At 34.0% G+C, this 16,759-nt stretch overlaps 1 long non-coding RNA gene across 1 annotated transcript in view; it reads right to left on the bottom strand.

Moving 5' to 3' along the window:
- LOC124368985 overlaps nt 1–11,461 on the bottom strand; it is a 28,897-nt gene extending 17,436 nt beyond the window's left edge. The window contains exon 1 of the long non-coding RNA XR_006923028.1: nt 11,142–11,461. This is a non-coding gene — a long non-coding RNA (uncharacterized LOC124368985). The remainder of the gene's footprint in view (nt 1–11,141) is intronic.
- Between the last annotated feature and the right edge of the window lie 5,298 nt (nt 11,462–16,759).

Raw genomic sequence — 16,759 nt, 5'->3', positions numbered from 1 at the left:
AAGATGGGCGCTTCAGAGGAAGATGCAGAGGACCGTTCAAGATGGAGGAGCGTTGTTGGTGCGGCTAAATATCACCTCCGATATAAATGGCCCTGGGAGTAAGTAAGAGTAGTAAGTAAGTAAGTATCTAATGTGATACTCTACTAATGCATAGTAGGCTACTTTTGCCGCTTCCAGAGTGCCAACCCATTTGATACGTTTAACAATGTAGATACCTGTACTGATCTTTCTGCAAATGTTGTTTACGTGATCTGTCCAGGTGAGACCGCTGTCTAGAGTTACACCTAAAAACTTAGTCTGATTAAGCACTGATATATTGGGGATGCTAGCAGGTTGGACTTTTTTCTTGCTAAATTGCACTTGTGTAGTTTTGTCAGGATTTATCGCCAAGTCATTTAAGGGTCATTCCACATCAATTCAACCAGAAAAAAATAATTTTTTCACCAAACACCTCAGATTTTTATGAAACTTGGTACATTTTGTTCTATATATAGAGATTAATAACACCACCAAATTTTAAATTTTTATCTCACATACTTTTTTAGTTATGGCACTTTAAAGTTTGGTCGTTTCTTCAGTTTCCGAGCATTGGATAGTGCCCAGTAAAACGTGTATTAGGATAGAAAAAAAAATTCTCATTCACTTATTTGGCACCCAATCTTGGTGAAATTTTCAAGGTAGGTTTTATATAAGTATAAGGAAGTTAAAAAAATAATATAACATAACCCTAAGCTAAGCATAAAAATATTATAAAAAAAAATATTTTTTTGAACTTTTTACAATTTAAAAAACGGGAACATGGCTCAGCGTAAAATTAAATATCTCAAAAAGGGAATGAGATAATCAAGAATTTTTTCCCCCCTAAATTATCTATATGAAGTGGGCTTTTAATTTAATAAAATAAAAGTTTTGTGTATTTTCTTCCTTCTATTAACTAAGGCCATTGCAAGTTACAATATATTAATTACAATCAAAGCGAGGTTGTACCAGTCTCAATGGCTACAGATTGTTAATGAAAATTAAATAAAATTTTTAATAATTTTAATTTAACATTTTAATAATTATAATGTTCTATATAAACATTATAATTATTATAATATTTATATAGAAGCTTAGTTTAACACAGTACTGTACCTAAGTTCAATGTCAACATTCATGTTTAAATAGATTAGACTACAGAAATAAACAGGCAGATATTCTACCTCCTAATCTGGGCAAGTTGCAACACGAGGTTTTCATGTCATGACAGGGCTGCTTTTCTAGGCAGTGTATCTGACAGTTATGAGCCAGTCTGTTACTAGTGTCCCAAGAGGTAACAGTGTTATAAGCTGTGCGTGGTTATAAAGTGGTGTTTACCTTTCTTTGGATTTATTGATATTGTGTTAGTGTGTGTGTCTGAGTGTTGAATTGAGTTTTTAACTAAGGTGCCAATCTTTAAAAAACCTAATATTAATACAAAGATTAATGATATTCCATATACTTGTATAGATCAAATTTTTGAACTTAATTTTTGAAATTTTCGTTGTTTTATGATGCATTTGTAAAGAAGAGAAATTTAACCTGCTTTTAAATCAATTAGAAATGGACAATAAAGTGTAGTATAGGGCTATTAAAAACTGACAGAATGCCACAAATTAACTTATGTTACAAAAAAAAGGGCTAGAAAATGTTAGTGATTTGGTCTGAAGAAAATCTCAACTTGATTAAAATAAGAAGTGAATTAGATGATAAGGAAATAATTAACATTTGTTTGCATCATAAGAGTTTTATTTTTGACCAAGTACGAATTCCTCCAAAAAGTCTGTTGTGATCCTTTTAAAAAACATAAGAAAACCCATTAAAAAATGGCTTAAGAGTTTGTAAGTATTCAGCAAAGTCAGGCCTGTATCACAAAAGGTTTAAAGGTAAAACCAGGGGAAAAGTTGTGCACCAATTGCTGAAGAAGAATCACATGATGATGATCTTTTTACACTGCCGACTGAAACTGAAACTCAGTTACAAAAAAGAAGAGGCTATTGATTCTCTAAATTCCTCTTTAAACGGATATTGGTTGTTCACCTCTTAAATTACATGCGTTGAATGAAAACTCCAAAATTGGTTATGCACAAAATAAATTAGAAAAACTGCATCAAAATGTAAAAAAGAAAATTGAAACAGTTTTAGATGTTCAGTTGCCACCAAAAAATACCTAAATTGCAAAAAACAGCTGAACAAAAAGCAGATGAAATGGACCTGCTTGTTGAGAATATAAAAAGTGAAGTAAATAAACTTTCATCAAAAAAGAAAATACAACTATTAACGATTCCAGCATCACTGAATTGGTCGAGAACAAAAATCAAAGATGCCTTTGAAGTGTCTGATTATTCTGCTAGACAGGCACAAAAATTGTACAAAGAAAAAGGACTTTTGGCTGAACCTGAACCAAGAAGAGGAAAGAAACTCAGTCCTGAAGTTGTGGAGTTGGTCACAAATTTTTATCAAAGCGACGAGCAATCAAGAGTTTTGCCAGGTATGAAAGATGTAGTAAGCCTGGGAAAAGAAAAAATATGAGAAGAAAAGATTAATTTTAAGTAACCTCAATGAAATATTTGCAAACTTCAAAAAGGGAACATCCTGACATAAAAATAGGGTTCTCCAAGTTTTGTACTCTTCGTCTCAAATGGTGTGTTCTGGCTGGTGCTAGTGGAACACACTCTGTTTGTGTGTGTACTATTCATCAAAATGTGTTGCTCTTAATACATGCAGCACAACTGGAAGAGAGTCACAAAGATCTACAAAATCTTCTTTTATGTGAAAATCCAACTCAAAACTGCATGTTAAGGCGATGTGAAACATGTCCCTCAAAAGACAATCTGACAACATTCTTACAAGCAAAGTTTGAAAACTATGAAGAAGATGATAGAATAGAATTCAAACAGTGGGTAGCTACAGACAGGACACAGATGATAACACAAACTTCAACTATTGATGAATTTGTTGACGAGTTGGCAACAAAAATAGAAAAACTGATCCCTCAATTCTTATATTGCAAAAAGCCAGTCCAGCTATTTTAAAAGCTTAAAGGATAACTGTGCGCCAAACGAAGCCATTATATCAATGGACTTTAGTGAGAATTTCTCATTTGTGATTCAAGATGAGGGTGCAGGGTTATCATTGGACCTCAGACTCCTGTACTGTTTCATCAGTAATTATTAACATGTGTGTTGACGAGGAAAAAATAGTCTCATCACATTGTGTAATCTCCGATGACTTAAATCATGATGTTTGTATGGTTTATAAAATACAAGAAACCCTGTTAGAGTATGTCAAGGAAAATTATCCCAATGTCACGGATGTTCACTATTACAGTGACGGTTGCGCCGGACAGTACAAGAACAAATACAACTTCATGAACCTTTCACTTCATGAAAAAGACTTCAAAATTAAAGGCCAATGGTCTTTCTTTGCTACAAGCCACGGCAAAACTGAAATGTGATGGTATTGGGGGAACTGTTAAAAGGTTGGCGAGAAAAGCAAGTCTTCAAAGGCCTCTTTCAAGATCAAATACTAACAGCAGCTACCTTTTACGAGTTTGTAAATCAAACATATCCAAAATAAATTTCCATTTCATTTCAAAAGAATCAGCAGATGATGTTCGCCGACAGCTTGAAACACGTTTTGAAAACCTTAATACTCTTCCAGGTACCAGAAGTTTTTCACAACTTTAGACCCTTGGACTCTTCAGGAACATTAGAAGCAAGGCGAATTAGTACTGATGAACATCCTAGCCTAACGTACAATTTAAGGAGAGGGTTTGGCCTTAAATGTAAGAGAAGAAGATTTGTACCCCTCACGCTACATTGCTTGTAAATACGACAATCTTTGGTTCTTTGGGATAATAACAAATGTTGCCAAGGAAGATGGAGACGCTACAGTAAAATTTCTTCATCCAGCAGGACCATCCCCCTCATTTTACTGGCCAAAACGAGATGATATATGTGATGTGCCGATTCCACACATCCTTGCAGTGGTTGAGCCTCCACACACCTCGACTGGAAGAACATATCAATTCTCACCAGAGTGCATAAAATTAATTGAAAAGCTAATGGTTCATTAACTTTCAAAGCCTTAAAATAAGTACAGTGAAAGGGTGAATTATGATTACCAAACATAAAAATGTAATTTATCCTTGTTTAACAAGCTATACCCATTTATTGAAACCAGGCGAACTTCACATTGCTCGTAAGTAATATAATGTCACTTTCAATGGTATCAATAAATAGAAGGAAGAAAATACACAAAACTTTTATTTTATTTAAATTAAAGCCCATTTTCATATAGATAATTTAGGGGGGAAAAAATTTCTTGATTATCTCATTCCCTTTTTGAGATATTTAATTTTACGCTGAGCCATGTTCCCGTTTTTTAAATTGTAAAAAGTTCAAAAAATATTTTTTTTATAATATTTTATGCTTAGCTTAGGGTTATGTTATATATTTTTTTAACTTCCTTATACTTATATTAAACCTACCTTAAAAATTTCACCAAGATTGGGTGCCAAATAAGTGAATGAGAATTTTTTTTTCTATCCTAATTACACGTTTTACTGGGCACTATCCAATGCTCGGAAACTGAGAAACGACCAAACTTTAAAGTGCCATAACTAAAAAAGTATGTGAGATAAAAATTTAAAATTTGGTGGTGTTATTAATCTCTATATATAGAACAAATGTACCAAAGTTTCATAAAAATCCTGAGGTGTTTGGTGAAATGACCTGGTTGAATTGACATGGAATGACCCTTAATTTGCTGTAGGCGATGGCGTTTTATACAATTCTTCAGCTGAGCCATTTCTTAAAAGGAGAGTTGTATTATTTGCGTACATTATGAAGCAGGTACTGTTGTTTTGAATTAGAGCTGGGAGATCGTTAGTCAGCAGAATGAACAGAATGGGTCCCAGTACAGATCCCTTTGAGACTCCTCTTGTAATTGGTTTAGGGTGTGATCTGAACATGCTAGTGAGGTTAGATGTTGTATGGTTAATCTCCACAACTTATGATCTTCCTTTTAGGTAGCTGTCAAACCACTTGTTTTCTAAGCCTCTTACTACCAAGGCTGCAAGTATTTTGGAGATAAGATTGTGTCCCAAACAGTCGAAGGCCTTGCTGTAATCTTGAAATAATGCAGTTACAAATTGTCCTGCTTCTATACTGTTGATTATGGACTCAACCAAGCTTATGATGGCAGATAAAGTTGATTTTCCCTTTTGGAAGCCATGTTGACAGTTGGTAATTAGGCCATGTTTTGCAAAATATGTCATTAACCTCTTCAATACAACTTTTTCTATAATGTTTGAAAATGTAGAAATTAATTACATGAGTCTATAATTTTTGGGGTCAGTTGTTGGCCCCTTTTTGTGCTAGGGATATACCTTGAAGATTTTAAGTTTTGTAGGAAATTGGCCTAGATAAAACGATTTATTTATGATTGATATAAGAGGTTGAGTCAATTCTTCTGAGCAATGCTTTATAGTTTTTGAAGAGTATTCATCTGTACCACTGGATGATTTATTTTTTAGACTATGTATTACTTGTTTGACTTCTTTCCATGATGTGGGAGTCAGATGAAATAGTTGTATTAAAGGGGTGTTTAGATCATCTCCTAGTCTGCAATCTACCAATTGTTGGTTGTTTTGCTGTATCATCAGTTCAGCTATATGAGTAAAATAGGTGTTTATTTTTTCAGCTACCTGAATAGGGTTGTCTACCACTCCATTGTTAATGTTTAACTTAGGACAGATTTTACTAGGTTGTTTAGCATGGCTCTCTGTATTTATTAGGTCCCATACAGCTTTGGACTTGTTGTCAGACGTCATCATTTTCCGGGTATTTTCATTTTGTTGTAGTGCTTTTAGTTTATTGTCATACATCGTTTTCATATATATCATAGTTTCTCTGTCTTGCACCTTACCAGTTATTTCATAGGTGTTTAGAGCTCTTAAGTAGCAGCTTTCATCTCGGCTGATTCTTGGTCATAGTAGTGAATTGGTTTACTCTTGTTTTTATTCTTCCTTTGAGGGCAAGCGATGTCAAGGGCAGTTTTCAGTACTCCTTCAAATATATTAAATGCTGCCTCTGCATCTTCAGCATTGTGGACAGTATCCTAGTTTTTAATGGAAAGCAGTGACTTGAGCTGGTTGAGGTTTCTTCTTCCCATTTGTCACCGTAGAGTTTGTGTATTGGTATAATTTTTACTACAATACACGCTGCAAATTTGAGCTGTATGATCTGATAGTCCAGTTTGTAAAATTGTTGCACTAAGGTCATGTTCTGGAATATTAGCGCATATACTGTACAGTCAATTGAAGTGCTTGTGTCAGGTGTAATGCGAGTTTGTGGTAAAGGGAGCCTTCTTATCTTTTGTGTTGCCAGCTCGTTGTCAAGCATTATGTGGTCGGGGTGGTTGGGTTTTAATCTATCAATATTTATGTCTCCTGTCATAATAAACAACTTACTATGTGCTTGACTATGTTCCAGGATGTTTGATAGAATGTCCAAGCTAGTTTGAATGTTTACCCCAGGAGGGCGGTAAATACCTAGGAGGTAGAGATGCTTCCCTCTGATTGTTATGTGAGCCATTGCAGCCTCGAGTATTTTTTATTCACAGTAGTTATGTCAATAGCTTCTATACTGTTTATTAAGCTGTCCTTACAATAAATAGCAACTCCCCCCAATTTATGCTCTTTTCTACAGTATTCAGCTATGAGAGTGATCCTTGAAGGTTTGTGTTTTCGATATCACTTTACTTGAGACCGTGTTCTGTTAAGGCTAAGAGGCTGGGACATATTTCATATAGTAGATGGTTCAGCCGGTTTATTTTTGAAATCAGACCTCTTATGTTTTGATGGCATATTGTTAGGTTGTCATTTTTCTCTGCTGTGTTGCCTAAAAAACAGTTTGTTTCTATTGACTCATCGCATTGTATAATGTTGATACTGCATGCTTCTGTCTTTCCTTTTGATGTCACTGTAGGTGTGATTAAAGAAGTGAGGGTCCTATCATCTTTTTGTGATTCGTTTTGTCGTCTCCCACTATAACTATAGTGCTTTGTCATGTAGTCAATGAAGAAGCTTAAGTTTTTGTCAAAAAATGCTTCATTGCTTACACTTTTATCCTTCACTACAGTGTTTAGAGGATGAGATTTGTTTCTTTTGTTTATTGTTGTCCTTCCTGGTTCATTTTGTATTGGGCCTGGTTCAGAGTTAGAGTGGCAAACCATTTTATCCATTAGCTTTCTATTTTTTGCTACTTGCAATGAAACAGTGAAGAAGTTTGTTGTTTTCTTTTTGTTACCTAGCGTGGTATTGTCAAAAATAGGGAAGGGAGGTTTTTCATTCAGTTTTTTAGTTGCAGTTTGGCTGATTCTCGTAGTTAATATCTTATTGAGTTTGTTGGTCAAAGTTTTATAGTATGGACAGCTATCTTCGCCAAGATAGAGGGTATGGTTTAGTTAGTGAGTATTTTCAAGAGTAAAGTTATCCTTTTTGTTGAAGTGGTTAATGTGTTCTTCACTTTTTCTTTTTACACTGAATACATTTGTGTCCTGATAATGCTGTATATTAGTTAGAAGAGATTGTTTTGTCCTCTTATTAAGTTTTTGCAAAATTTTATCATGGTTTAATTTGAGTTTGTTGAGAAGTCTGTTTTTATCTTGTACTTCATACTCTAAACGTTTTTCGTTTTCTTGAATGTTAGTGATTTTTTCTTCAAGATTCATTTTATTTGTCCTAATGTTTAATAGTTCAGTTGCTAGTTGTAACTTTAGAATTTAGAAGAGACACTTTTATATTTAGAGATATGTTTTGATCTTTAATATATGTTTTTTTCATTATCAGCCTGTATTAATAATTCTTCTTTAAATGTTTGTTCACGGGTTAATTTATCTTTTAGAAATCTAATTTCGTCTTCCAATTCGGAAAATTTCATTAGATGTAAGTTTTTCTTCCATTTCCAGTTCATATGTTGATTTGACTAGTTTCAAGTCGTGTAAATGTTTATTTATAAAAAGTGTTTCCTCCATAAGTGTAGAAATGTGGTTGTTTAACACTCTAGCTTCATTGCACTTGTCATTAATAGTATTTCTGAGTTCAGTGTTTTCCAGAAGTAGAGCATTGCACACTTCCGCTGCAAGTGATAAGGAAGTCTCTAAGTTGGTTTCCTCAAGAGAGTGGTAATTGTTTATTTTTCTACCACCTGTCCTATATTGTATGGTGTGCTACTGATTACTGAGTTGCCATTTGTTAAGATGTTCAAGTTATGAGGGCTAATGTCACTGTCGCACAAGCATTGATTGGGGTTCAGATATTTTTCTGCTTCATCCAGTGCTTTATTCAAGTTTTTGTTTCTAAAATGATCTGTTTTAGGTAGCCCAAGTACTTTTATGTTCTCTGCGTATGAACATACATGTTTTTCATTGAGGATTGCACTGTCATAGGTTCCAAAAAAGTATATATGGTATTTTGTAGGTTTGTACCTGTCACCCTCTTCCACTTTATCAATTATCCCTGGCCAGTGAGAGTATCCTCTGACCTACGTAAAGACGTTGTCGCCTATTACAAATTTTGTCATTTTGGTAGTAGTCATTCCAATGTTTTTTCAGTTAACTGAGTAGTTTTTTATTTTTATGCAGAGTTTGGATTTTTTTGTTGAAATATTAATATTTTCTTGGATAAATTAAGTTTTCTTATTGAAATAGTTCTAAAGAATAAAAAAAATATTACTATAGCAGGGGATATAAATATTAACGTATTGAATAATAATAATTCACACAACAAACTGAAAACTGTTTCAATATGAATTATGTAGTTTGTTTTCCAACTCATGTGTTTCATTGTTCAGTTTCTGCCATACTTAGCATTCCCTCCAAAACTTTTCAAATTAAACAATCTTATAATAACTGGGTAAATTCTTCTTTAAATGATGAAAAAAGGAAATCATTCAACAAAATTGCCAGGTTAAGTAAGAATTAAGAATTGCTCAGTGTGTTAAAAGCAAAAAATAGAATGTAAAGGAAAAACTTAGCTTCCACAAAAAAAAGATTATTATAATTGAAAAATAAAAAAGTCCCAAAACGTAAATAAAACAACTTGGAATATTGTAAATTCTGAAACATCAAACAAAAATGAAAATTACTGTAACAACATAATAATTGAAGAAAATTATAAAGTAATTAATGATCCATTTACAATAATTAACATATTTAGTTCATACTCTTTAAGTATAAGAAACCCAAATGAAAATTTGAATTTGGACAAATGTACGTACAATAGCTTAGTTTATAGGACAAGTAACCTGCCTAACAATGTTAATTATAATATACAAAAACTCTTTTACCTCAAAGAAACTAATGAGGATGACGTTCTCAAAGTAATTAATTCTTTTAAAAATAAGCAATCATGTGGATATGATGATATTCCCATAACTGTTACAAAATCAGTAAAACATTACTTTTGTAAAGTGCTTGTTCATTTGATAAATTCTTCTTTTATATGTGGTGAATTCTCTGACTTTTTAAAGATTGCAAAAGTTATCCCAATTCATAAAAAGAATGATCCTAAGGATAAAAGTAACTACAGTAAGAAGAAGTTGTTAAACATATTGGCAACCCTGACAGGATACCTAACTTCATTACCACCAGAATCAAGCAAAGAGGGGACAACAGTATTTTTTCTTCTGAAAGGCTTGCAGTCATTAATGAGAGTCCAAATGGTTTTTTACTTATTTGCTGATTCAGCTTTTCTACTCAGGAGTTCATCCGACTTAGACTTCCTTATTGCACTTTTATAGGAACGTCTTAATTTTCTGTACACCAATCTGGAGGGATGTAAGGATTTTAAGTCCTCCGTAAAGGAATACCAAAACTGTAGCTGGTCCTTGAGTCTTAGAATTTCAGGACTCTTAGTGACGATCTTGCTAGAAAAAGTAAGAGGGAGTATTATTGTCTGTGTCAGATGAAAAGTTACTTCAAAGTAATAAGAAATTAGATTTGTAAATTCATTGAATTTGTCACTGAAGTCCTCTGGTTTAACACACTACTCCATATCTCACTTTTTTGGAAATGCCTGAATTTTTGGATATTGCAGGATGTTATCCTTCACGTCATTCTAAACTTATGCAAAAGTATGGTTTTAGCTGGGAGGACGATCACAGCTATCTGCCCATGATGATCCAATAAAGCAGTCATCACCACATTGCTATTTATCAAGCTAGGATCAATGTTAGTACAGATATTGTCGATTGCAGTTTTTGAACCCTTAAACTCCCTGGTGTAAGAGGTTATGGTATGTCTTAGACCATAATCAAAATAGGCCTCTCAACTAATGTTTATTACCTGGAGTTATGTCTACTAATATCAGGTTTAAAGTTTTAACTAGTGATTGTGTTAGTAGCAGAAAGAATATGATGAGGTTCAGAAAACATACATTTAAAATTTTAAAACCAAAACAGTATGAAACTGCCCATAGATTCCATCCATAGAAAAAACTAATCCTATGACACGAATCCTAATCTGGTTCATGAAATACTCCTGACCTAGTTCCTGAACCAGTTCAATGAACAAATCTAAATTAATTTTATTATTTGAAAAGAAAAAGAACAAATACAAAATAATCTATAGAATCTACTTGGAAACCTGGCTTTCTAAACTAAAAATACCAGTTTTCATGAACAAAGTGTACTTAAGGGGAGTTGAAGGCCCCATTCCCGCCCATGTTAAAAGTAAGAATTTTAGGAACACATATCTGGGTAACCATAGCAACTAACAGCATGAAATTTTTTATGCTTGATTGTTGCATCATAATAAGTAAAATAAACTACAATTAGCTTGATAGGTAATATAACTTGAAAATTATAAATTTTTTTTCAATCGCAAATTTTTTTTTTCAAAAATTTTTAATATTATAAATTTTTTTTTTTTCTAGTTGAAGAATTTTATTCATTGTAGGCTAGTTTATCTTGTACATTACATATATACAAACAGCCAGTAAAAATTTCAAAGCAATAACTCTACTAGTACCTGAGATAATGGTTCCTAAAACTAAAAAATGCAACTTTCGGAAAACGACATAAATGTAAAAAATCAGCTTATTATTGTGAATATTTTACCTTAAAATCCACCTGGGCAGTATTGAGAGGATGCTCCTTCTTCTTCTTCAAGTTTCTTTCTTCTTTTAGCAATTCTGGATTCTTTGGTTGCATCCTGTGCTGCCCGTTGAGCCTTTTGAAGTCGAACCTCATCAACTTTTTTCAGCGCCACAACAGTGTTTATACCGTAGTTAACAATCCCAAGTTCTTTCACAACATTTAATCTACCTAAGTTTCCATCATTGAATGTCAAGATTGCATCAAATACCCCTATTTCTAAAGTTTTTCTTCCAACAAATTATACATTCTTAGGTATTCTACTCCAGACTATATTGTTGAAAGACTCGTTAACGTTTTGGGTTTTTCCATGTAGGTATTTTTTAAGGAGACTAGGATCAGCCAATGATTGAAAAATAGGTTTTATAACTTCCATTACTGCAACAGGAACTGTATTTTTATGCTTGAAGTTTTTTTTTTCATAAACAGCTTTATTGTACTTGCACCAAGTTTCCGGTGCAGGTGGACATAGCTGATGGCTCGGGTGTTCATCCGTAGAGATGTAATGGAAATATATGGACCATACAGAACGTTTCATTTTATCCAAACTATTTACATTAGCTCTAATTGCATTGCCATAATATGACTGAAATTTATCAATAACTTTATCTGTAAGTCTACCTACTCCTTTTATAGATTTACCATCTGACAGAGGTTTACCGCCAAGCCTTGCTTTTAATTTTCGCAGCCTTGTGCCCATTCTCTTGGAAATATGCCCTATACATTCAAGCTTCTCAACAGGGGTGTCATCACCATAAGTATTATCTTCCACTACAGCCAGATGAGCCTTAGAGTCGCCGTCACCTAAAAATTTTACATACCGTACGCCACGCGTAGGTATCGATCATCGACAAACTGCAACAGCAGCCACGCACTCCATGCCGCCACTTGTCCCCTCATAATTTTTTAAACAATTAGGTTCATGACTTTTTATTTTACCTTTGTTGCCTTTTGTTTTTTCACATCCACTGCAGTACTTTGTCAACACTTCCACATCCAACACTTTTCCGGTATCAACACTCGTAACAGTACAACACGCATTTTTGGATACGAATCCTCTCTTTTGCCACGTTCCATCAAAAGCAATTGGAATGCCTGTACTAATTTTTTTTTCATCTTTATCATCTATATTCTCATTTATTGCTTCTAATGTGGCATTTTTCATACAACTATCAGTAACAGTAGCTAGAGAGTTTCTGAGAGTATTCGTATATTTACTTACATAGGTGCAAGGCGAAGGCAAGTTCAACATTCCACACAAAAGTTTTCCAGCTTCTGGCCCCTTTTCAATGCACCGCAAACCATAAAACATTCTTAGATTGATATCAAAAGTATTATTTTTATCAATAAAATTAGAAGAGTAAAATTCATGACTAAATGTGCAGTCATCATTTGTACACTTTAGAACTAAATTACTTGCCAGCCCATTACGCTTTTCTATATCGTCTTTTATCAAAACGTCAGATCCACACTCCTTACAAGCTACAAAGTTAGAAAACACTGAACACAAAATGTTGTATGAAATTAATAAGTTTCTATCTGAAGCATCAAAGCTATCATAAGTATCTAATTTGCCTACAATTTTCTTTTCAGCAGAACTGATGACTGAAGGCCTAGGCCTAACCTCAGTCTCTGCTTCCTGCCTTGGATTAGCATTATGTAAACCTGTTACCGTGAAACTTACGTTTTTTTATTTGCACTCTCGGCATATTTACAACTAAACTCTAAAATATTTCAATATTATAAATAATAAACACAAACAACAACACTTTGTTTACCTTTCTCACTGACAAACCAGAAAACAACAGTAAACAATACTAGGTTAGTCTAAGCAGACAAGAAAAACAGCAATAGACAACAAATAATATGCAGTAAGTGTTGCCAATATTGATTTTTCTTCAACCTTTACTCTTCACTTTGAGTACTATGCAAAGTGCAAACAAATACAGAAATAATTATCGTCAATAGAAGTTGGTGAAAGCTGAACTGGTCGCAAATTGGCTATGCAGACTATTTTATAAAATTAAATAAAAAATACTTAGAACAACTTTTATAGGCCATGTTTGGTATCAAAATGTACAGAAAGATACAGAGAACAAATTTAGCTAAAAAAAATTTTTTTGTTATTTTTTGACCTTTCGACCTTCAACTCCCCTTAATCTCACAGGCCAAATGAAAAAAAATAAATCTGTAAAGGACCGTACCTCAAAAATCTAGATATCAAACTTTCTATACACATCCAACACATGGTCTACTGTATTATACTGTATTGTCCTCATTCTACGGCCGCACCTATTTTCGGAGATTTATCGATTTTACATGTCAAATACTGAAAAACGAAATCTATGGATAGCGATTTTGATAAAACTGTGTATACAAATTTGAAACACAGTTTACTATACTACAATATTAGCCTCATTCTTGGGACAGGCCTATTTTCAGAGATACCGTATATCGATTTTACATGTCAAACACTGGAAAAACATATAGATGGCCGTATTCAAAACCGTAAGAGCCGATTTTAATAAAACTTTCTATACACATTCAATACATGATCTACTATACTACAATACAGCTCTCATTCTTAGGCCGCGCCTATTTTCGGAGTCACACCGATTTAACTAAGTACTGACAAAACCAATCTATGGATGGCCATACCCCAGAAACGTAGGAGCCTATTTTGATACAACTTTATATACACATTTGGGGCACAGTCTACTACACTGTCAGGAAAACCAACACATACTATAGGTTACAATAGTTTTACTTACCTTTTTTTGTAAGGAGATAAAAGATAAAAGAAATGCTCTCTTCTTCAGATAATGACATTGGAGGTAAATCGTCTGGGTTATCCAGAACTGAACCTAATATATACAGACACATGTGTAACTCACTCACGTATATATCAGATAAACTCCCATCATTCCAACTGTCAACCGTTGTCCAATAAAGTTACACAACAGTGATAATAAACCACAAATAAATGCTCCAGCTCCATGCTCCTAAAAGTAACCTCACTTCTAACAACCTTAAATCAATCACAAACACGTTAGAAGGTTCCTCTATTGAAGAACCACATACGTTGTCTAAACTAAGCAAACAAAACGACAGAACACTTAGTACACATTAATGTTATCTTGTCCTGGATTCTTCCACTCGTTGTCCACCTTTTCGGGATAGGCATACCTAAGGACACCAGGCAGAGAAGAGAAGACCACATGTCCACATTAATTTATCCGTTCCTCAAAATCCTATTTAAACGGATACCTAAGCATACCACCGTGATGCAAAATATGATGAAATTATGACATATTATTCGTTGTGCACCATCTCAAATATTGTAAAGAGTCTTTGGAGTTATAAAGAAAGTTCAATATTAATATAATTAATTCGATATAATTTCTATGCTTTGCAGATATGTTCGGATATAAAACGACTCATTAATTCGTAAGATAATAGGAATCAAAACCGTTCCGAACTGAGTTCCATTTCCATATCACCCGCATGTTCAGGGTTTTCTTTTCTTTCTTTCTTTTTGCCTGTTGGCTGGCCTTTATAAACTTATAACGACCAGGCTACGAATTTTCGGGATTTATCGGTATTGCTCGGCTCTGCCCCCACTCTTTCTCTCCGCCGGTCTTGATCACCCCATTTTTCCACTGCATGAGGAGCTCGTCCGTGAAGAGTGGTATGCTTACCGTAATAGCGTCACTTGGTCGTCCAGACTGTGAAGTTATCGTTCCATTGTATTTTGTGTTTAAATGTTACAGTTCTCGATTTGAAGGCGCTTCCGATAATGTAAAAAAATAGGATAAAATGTATAAAACTAATTATTAAAAAGCGATCGTTCACCAAATCTACACAGTTTTTCGTATTGAAAATTTCCACAAGGTGTCCTGTTAGTCGCATAACAAAATACCAAATATAAAACTCGACCTTATAAAATGTAACGTATAAATTAAATGCACCTTTAGACTGCGTTCTCTACTAAATATCGCTCCTGACACAAATCCAAACAAATTCTCGCAATGAAAATTTGTACACCGGTGCTCTGTATGTTGTATTTTAATATACAAACGCCAAACTGGTGGTGTCGACTGTCAGAAAACCATTTGTCTAGTCATAATTAGTAATATAATTGCTTAGCAGTTTTTTAAGTAATTAAAACCCACCTTTCTATCAGAACCTACCTGCCTACCTTTCTGCTCGTACTTGTTTTCCACGTAGTCAAGAAATTCTAAAAAGATGAGGGCTACAACAAAAAGTAAGATTTAATATGACACAAACTATTATTTTATTTTTTGGGGTACTGAGGTGGTGAAAAAAAATGCATTACTGCACGAACGCTTTGTCTTACCCTAACCAACCAAAAAAGTGTGGGGCTCTCCACCAGATAGTATCCCGAAGGCATACCCACTAAAAAAACACCACCTTTCTTTGACTTGTCTGAAAATACCTCGAGCTATACTTTTATTTGTGATTAATCAGATCTTATCAGCATCTTGTTTTTTATATCTATATCAGTTGTTCACGATCCAGATTCGCCAGTTTGCCCTAAGTTTTCTCACGCACTGGGCCACCATGTTCCAACAGTCCTGCCATCGAAGCATAGCTCCAACGATGATCTGTAACTGGAACTCTTCCAACAACAACTTCATTGTCACCTCTCTTCTTTCTTCTAACCACCATACACACCCGAAGAAGGTGTGTGATCCGTGATATAAAAAAGTGAAAAAAGTAAAGAATATCTTATTTTACCAGGCGAAGTTAGGGCTAAGAAGCTCTCTCTAACACTTAACCTGGGGATATACCTAGGCGTTCTACAAAATGCAAGTGGACTTTCCCTTCTTCCTCATTCTGTACAGTTACAATCTATAATAGCCGTTATCCGTAAGGCATTGAGTAAGGAAATATCCTCTTTGCCATACTATCTCTCAGTCTGCACAGTAATATTCCCGATCAACTTTACGGTTCAACTAACGCGGGGTTCGGCAACCCTAAAAATATGTCAACTCTACACATCGCGACTCTACCCGCTTGCTTAGCTCTCCTGAATTCCAGGCTCTTCTTTGCTATCGAATATAAACTTACGCCTCTGGTTTTCAAATCAACGGTTACAAACTTAAAAGATAATATCAACAAATATGTTATTCCAATTTCTTAAAGTATATTAAGTATTTCACATTTATGTTACAAATACCCAACACCAACAAATGTATCTCCACCATGCAACTATGGACCTATTCTACGAACATCAATAGCAGAAACTGTTAAAGAAATGCATGTATATACATGCATGATATAGTATGTGAATGAATTTACACAGGCTGTGAGTTAAGCAAAAAAATTATTAAAATATTCGTGGGACTGTATCACTGCGCTTTTTCAGTTATTTCACAAATCCCATTCAATAAACAATGTTGAAAAATACAGCTGTAAAACATTTACAATTTCCAAAAATTATTTGTTGTTAATTTATTTTTTACTTAATTCATAACCTGTAAAGAGTATTCTTATAAACTAACTGAATATACGTTATCAATCTGAGGGACAAGTGTGTCCATTTACCACTTCAATAAATT

Source organism: Homalodisca vitripennis, chromosome X (assembly GCF_021130785.1).
Source record: "Homalodisca vitripennis isolate AUS2020 chromosome X, UT_GWSS_2.1, whole genome shotgun sequence".
Taxonomy (NCBI): domain Eukaryota; kingdom Metazoa; phylum Arthropoda; class Insecta; order Hemiptera; family Cicadellidae; genus Homalodisca; species Homalodisca vitripennis.
The sequence above is the reverse complement of the archived record's forward strand: the minus strand, read 5'-3'. Positions and strand labels throughout refer to the sequence as shown.